The sequence below is a fragment of the Pipistrellus hanaki genome (assembly GCF_964339955.1).
Source record: "Pipistrellus hanaki genome assembly, chromosome: 16".
Lineage (NCBI taxonomy): Eukaryota > Metazoa > Chordata > Mammalia > Chiroptera > Vespertilionidae > Pipistrellus > Pipistrellus hanaki.
In genome coordinates, this window is record NC_140518.1 from 23094080 (window position 1) to 23100906 (window position 6827).

The 6827-nt window shown below is 50.0% G+C and overlaps 1 pseudogene across 1 annotated transcript; it reads left to right on the top strand.

Moving 5' to 3' along the window:
- Positions 1–1634: 1634 nt before the first annotated feature.
- Positions 1635–3233, top strand: LOC311610829 (DNA polymerase lambda-like; annotated as a pseudogene). The gene has a single exon. The product of its transcript is annotated as a DNA polymerase lambda-like (transcript).
- The last annotated feature ends 3594 nt before the right edge of the window (positions 3234–6827 follow it).

A 6827-nucleotide genomic window follows, 5' to 3' on the forward strand; every position in this document is an offset into this window, starting at 1 on the left:
CCGATGTAAAAATATAATTGGGCTTCCTGAGAGAATTTTTGATTATTTCCAAACAGACTTCTGCTTCATCCCAACAGCACAACCTGCCACGTGGCTGCGGGACTCTCTTATATCGGGGAGGATCTCCAGGCCCTGCCCACATCGGAACCATTGTCCTCCTTTCAATCTGTAGGTCACAGAACGAGCTAAAGGAGATAAAAATCCAGGAGGCCTGCCTTTAAGGTCTTCAGAATGATGTCCTTAGCAGCCAGACCATCAGAATGGAGTGATTTATTCAAATCATCATCAACCGGGGCCGTGGTTCTCGTCTAGGTCCACGTGCATGTGCGGAGAAGACGGGGCAGTCTGGTGAACATGTGTGCGCGTATCTGAGGACATCAGCATCTTAGGGACAATACCCATCATCCTGTTTATCAGACACTTAACACGGTGCTAAAGGCTCTGCATGTATTATTTAGCCTCATTGAATCCATACAACAGCATTGCGAGACGGGCATTATTATTATTATTATTGTCATTTTCCAGCTGAGAGAACCAGCCAGGAGCTGGCATTATTGGCCAGGTTGTACCACCGCTCTTGGCAGGGCCAGTGAGCCTGATGCTGGGGTGACTCTTACAATCCTCCCTTCCCACTTCTAGGTCCCCCCTTCTTTGGAGGACCCTAACCCAGCTCCTGTGAACTGCAGACCTCGGTGAACACAGTTAAAGATATGTTTGCTGAAAAATCTATTGTTTTTGTCTCAAGACACATACAACAAATTTCAAGTATTACCAGATTCCCAAATTTGGCCTGAGTCGATTACTTCTTGAGAAACGGATAGGATGAGACTTCCTAGCAATGGCAGGTGAAACTCTTTGGACCAACTCTCCTACTGGAAACAACTATGAAAGCTGCATACAGTATTTTTTCGAAATCTTCTTAAATAGTACGAAATTGCTGACAGGACAGTAAGAAATGACTAGGTCAACAGGGGAAAGAATAGGAACCAGAGAGGGGAATGAACAGAGGCTGCTTTTGCCCTGAGGGCTACTAATCCCATGCTGCTCAGCCTGCTGGGAAGCGAAGGCAGAATGGAAGCCAGGAGCCTGCCCAGAGGCCTCACGGCAGTCAGCTGGGCCCAGGGCTACATCCTCGGAAGAGGGTGGCCTGGAAGCGGAGCAGCCTTCCTGCAGGATTACCGCCCAGCTTCTCATTACCCAGCCTGTCCTGGTGCAGGGGATCTCAGGCCTGGGACTTGGTTTAGGGTGGGCCCGGACTGGTAGGGCTCCATGAGGGAAGCAGATCTATCTGTGGGCACAGGTGCTTTTACATTAGACCTCACATTATCCCCATACATTGAAAAAAACAAACGCAAAACACCTGGGTGATAGTCAACACTAACCAGGCACACAAGGAAACCCACTCCAGGAGTGAAAACCAGGAAAAGCAGGCAACAGAACTGGATCTACAGAGACTTTAGATATTGAAACCATCAGACCACAAACAATAAATGGCATTTCTTCCTTATTGTGTTTAAATTAAAAAAACAAAACAAAAAACAAGCTTGGAGCTATCTGCAGAGAACAGAAAATAAAAAAGAAGTTGTTCTTCATTCTCATTGGCTGCCCTGCTAAAAAGCCTGGGATCCAGCCATACCTCAATGGACCCCAGGGCCATCTTGAGGGCATTTCCCAAGCAGAAGGAAACCCATGCCAATCCATCATCAAAAGCACCTGCAAAGATTCCCAAGAGGGAAGACAGAAGAAGCAAGAGAGTGGCTGAGTTCCCTGAGGGCCCATGTTGTGCCCACAGGCATCGGGCGAGCCCGGGTAGAACTCTCTGAGAAGCAGATCGTCCAACATGGTGGCCACACAGACTCTGCTCAGCCCCAGGGGTCCCTCCCATTGTGGTGAATGATGGCATGGAGTGGGAGCGAGCCCTCTGCCCCTTACACGGCCCTCAGGCGCTCAGCTGGAAAAGTCAGCCAGACGCAGCTTGTGCCTGCGGGAGAGAAGGCGAGTGGACATACCAGGATTTAGCATCTTCATACCCAATGGGCACCTGAACCAACCACAGCTCTGTAAGGCAGACCAAGACTCTTCTCCTGGAGCCTGTGCGGCTCTGCTCAGGACAACCTACTCCCACTTGACTTGCATCTCCTCCCCAGAGGCCAGAAGAAGCTCCAAACACCCAAGCCCCACCTGGCTCTATGATGAAACCAGTGATGGGAAAGAGGCCCAAGTTAGCGCAGCTGATTTGGAAGCCATTACCCCATCCCCCCTGAGGGAGATGGTGAGCCTAGTCCAGCCCCTGAGGCTCTGTGCACAGCCTTCGAGTCAGAAGGTGACCAAACACAACACCCACATCACAGAAAAGCTGGCCAAAGCCTACAATGTTCAGGGAGACAAGTAGAGGGCCCGTGGCTATGCCAAGGCCATCAATGCCCTTAAGAGCTTCTACAAGCCCGTCCCCTCCTACCAGGAAGCCTTGGATACCCTGGGATTGGGAAATGGATGGCCGAGAAGACTGTAGCAATCCTAGAAAGTGGATAGCATGCCTGTCTTGGAACTCTTCTCTAATATTTGTGGAGCTGGAACCAAAACTGTTCAGATGTGGTACCATCAGGGTTTCAGAGCTTAGAAGACATTCACAACCGGGCCTCCCTGACTACCCAGCAGGCCATCGGCCTGAAGCATTACCATGACTTCCTGAAATGCATGCCTAGGGAGGAGGCTACCGAGATTGAGCAGTCACCCTGGGAATCGGCTCAGGCCTTCAACCCTGGGCGTTCCTACCGAAGGGGAAAAGCAGCCTGTGGTGATATGGACGAGCGGCTCACTCACCCGATGGCCGGTCTCACCAGGGCATCTTCAGCAGCCTCCTGGGCAGCCTGTGACAGCGAGGGCTCCTGACCCAGGACGTGGTGAGCCAGGAGGAGTACAGTCAGCAGCCGAAGTACCTGGGTGTGTGCCAGCTCCCAGGACCAGGGCTGGGTTATTCCTGGGACGGCACTGATGACTGGACATCATCGTTGTGCCCTACAGTGAGTTTGTGTATGCCCTGCTCCACTTCACTGGCTCTGCCCACTCCGACCTGCTCCGTGCGGGCTCTGGCCAAGACCAAGGGCATGAGCTTGCCCTCAGCACAGCTGTGGTGCAGACACCCGAGATCTCAAGGTGGGGTGGGGCCTGGCCGAGTACTTCCTACTCCCACTGAGAAGGATGTCTTCAGGGTCCTAGGCCTCCCCTTCTGAGAACCAGTTGAGCTGGACTGCTGACCTGATCCATGGGGCGGAGGGGGCACCCACTGGACCAGCTGCCCTACCTGGCTATCCGGTACTCACCACTTCAATCACCAGCTCTCTGGGCCTGAGCAAAAGGGCCAGCCTGGCTCCCAGGGTCTGCCCTGCTCTGCCCCGAGAAGAACAGACTGCTCTCCCTTCTCCTACACAGCCGCTCTTGGTAGAGGTTTGCACGTGGCTCATTGCCCTGCTCTAAGCAGGAACAGGTGGCCGGTATAAAGCTAGCTTCCTGTGCTGAAGGCCCAGGCATCCCCTTTCTCTACCCTGATGAGGGTCTAGCTTCTGGGAGTAGGATGGGGCAGCAGGGGGAGAGGCAAGCAGCTCAAGAGGCAAGCAGCTCAAGAGGCAAGCAGCTCTGGCCCAGCATTACCCAAGATCCTTTGGAGCAGGAGAATGAATCACTTCGTGTATTCCCTCTAATCACCCCACTTCCTGTGCAGCTGGATGTGTCCGGAGAGGGTGCCTCAGGCTCTGTGCGGACAGCAGGGGGAGACCCAGGGGCCTAGTAAAGTGCATTTCACATTCAGCCTGCGTGGGTCTGTGAGCTGCTGTAGCCTCTGCCTGCCTTCTTCCACCCACATGGGCATGGAGAGGGCAGTGCATGGCGCCCAGAAGTGCAGGTTAACTGCTCTTCCTATGGGCCAGGCCTGAGTCCGCTCCTGAACTCAGAAGGACATCGGCAGATGTTAAAAGGGAGGATTCGTGAAGTCAGGCATTTAGGGGTGCCTGCTTACCCCTCAGCATCTCCTGTGGGCCCTGCCCTAGAACAGGCCATCTGGGAACATGAACAGAAGTGGCAAAGACCAGCCCGGTTGGCGGGGCTCAGTAATTGAGCGTTGACCTATGAACATGGAGGTCACGGTTCGATTCCTAGTCAGGGCACATGCCCCGGATGCCGGCTATACCCCAGTGTGGGGCATATAGGAGGCAGCCGATCAATGATTCTCTCTCATCATTGATGTTCCTATCTCTCTCTCCCTCTCCCTTCCTCTCTGAAATCAATAAAAACATTTTTTTTTAAAGAAGCTATTACAGGATAAATATGCAGCTATCTAGTCACCATTCTCCCCTTCCATCCCATCCTCCTGTCCCCAAAAGAAGAGAGGAATTCTGGGCAGCAGAATTTCTTGTGGCAATCTCATTCATCTTGGTGGTAGGCAAGCTAGGAAATACATTGCTCTAGCTGCAATGTGTTTATTTTCCACAAAGCAGGTCAGTCATAGCATTTCCTTTTGGCTTTTATTGGTGAGTTTATAAAGTTCTAATTTGAATTTTGTTATTCACATGGAAGCAAGAACTACTTTTAGAGAAACTGACTAAAATATCTTAAAAATAGACAACAGGCAATATACCACACCCCTATCCTGCAAAAGTGTGGGGATAAATTAAAACTCCCATTTTAAAATTATAAATTTAATATGTAGGTCTTAAAATCTAAAACGTAAGGGTCTACGATGCTATGATGTATAGACGACATTGTTAAAAATCCTTCGGATACTGGAGTATAAGGTCATAGTTAAAAACAGGCTCTCCCTCAGACAGACCGGGTTGGGATTCGAGCTCCAACACTTACAACATGTTGTAATCTCAGGCAAATCATGTAACTTCTCAGAGCCTCCACTTGCTCATCTGCAGAATGGGAATAAGAATAGCACTGCACCTGCTTCAAGGGGTTGTTCGAGTCAACAGAGATCCTGAGTAGAGAGAGCTTTGCATTCATCTGACCCATGAGACTTGCTTATTGTGACTTTAGCTTCTTGGAACAGCATTACAGCATTCAGAGGACGTTGGCATCTGTGTTTTGCTTGCACTTAAATACAGGAAGGCTTTATGCAAAGAGCGTGATTCCCTAGGTGTAACTAGTCAGAAAAACTCTCTTCTCGAGAAAAGTCACTGAGACTTGGTTCTAAGGACTGACCCCGGGCTGCTGGGGCTCGGCCATACACAGCGAGCCTTTGCATAAAGAAGCCACTTATTTCGGCCTCCGAAATCAAGGCCATCTCCTTGTGAAGGGTAGAAATCGAGGTGAGAAAAGATTGATAATCCTGCATTGCAGACTTTATTAAAGATGTCCAGATTACAAATTGAGCTGTCTGTCAATCAATCAGCCCGTTTCCTGCATTTTTCTCTGTCATCCACTAAAAATATTCCTGTGCAACACTGAGCCCCTGTAGCCATCATAAATGCTAATCTCTCTTCCTTCCCTTTTTTGAAGGACGAGCTTGGCCATGGTTCCTAGTAGAGGTCTCTGGATTTGTCCTTGTCTTGCCATAATTTAAAGATTTCTCAAGTCAGATGACTTCAAGTGAGGAAAAAGGGCATATGAGTGGAAGTCACCAGTGAGGTGTTGTTCAGGCTGCATTCCTCTTTCTTTGGGTCATTTTCTTGAACCCTGGTGAGAAGGGACAGGTTGGAAAGAGCCAAACTGAAGATCCTATAGAATAAAGAGCTAATATGCTAATTAGACCGAACAATGGAATAACCATCTGGACAAAGCCAGGGCTGTGAGGGCTGAGCTCCTTGCACAAATTTCATGCATCGGGCCTCTAGCAGATCAATAAAAGGCTTCACTGATGATTGGTAGGTTACTATACAATTGTTGGAGTTCCCTGCATCAAGGAACTGAGTCAGCATCCTTGGAGTGTCTCAGTATCCCTGCCTGAGCTTGGGGATGCCTTTCCAGGTTGGGTTCCTTGGAAAAGTCTGTGAGATGGAGAGCTGCATGCAAAACTTTAATTAGGAGTGGAAGGGGGCAAGGAAAGTAGGACTGAGCAGAGAGAGATGTTCCCTAATGTGGTTGCCATAGAGACCTCAGCTAATTGTGCAGGAGCTCTGCAAGTGGGATGGCCCTTCCTAGTTGTCCCAAGGTGTATGAGCTGGGTCTTAGCATCCCCCATCAGCCAGTCACGGGCCAGAGCTGTCCCTGGGAGGGGATTTATCTTGGTTAAAGTGATGTCCAGTGAAGGATGAAGCGCTGAGCCAACAGCAAGCTGATAGTCTCAGCAGCGGGGGGACTGGTGAATGGCCCTGAAGAGTAGGAGCTTGGCAAACAGTATCCATGATAGGCCATCCTCTGAGCTGCTCAGATTCACTTGCTTCTCATAGTGAGTTTGCCCCATCTCTAGGATTGTGGATTGTTTTCTAGGGAAACTGATAAGAGAAGGGCTAGTGAGACAAACTACGGCTTCTGATCTCAAGATTCTGATAGTGCCTATGCCCCTTCCCCATCACCTGAACTAGAGAGTCTTCTTACCCTGAGCTAGTGTTTCTGCTGGTCTAAGTGGCTTGTTTGGTGGGATGACCCAGACTCTCATTCCTGAGGCTTCTGACCTTTGGCTACCCTGCACTTTTCAAGCCGTGGCTGCTATACTTGCCCATGTATTGTTAAAACTGGGTATGAAAACACCAAGAAATGTCCCCAATGGATCCTCTGGTGCCAAATGCGTTCTTCCCTGTCTCTGAGTACCAGCAACCATTGCTCATACTGACATGCACTGAGCTGACTCCTCCATGAACTTGGCTTGGATTTTCTCCTCCTCTGTCAGC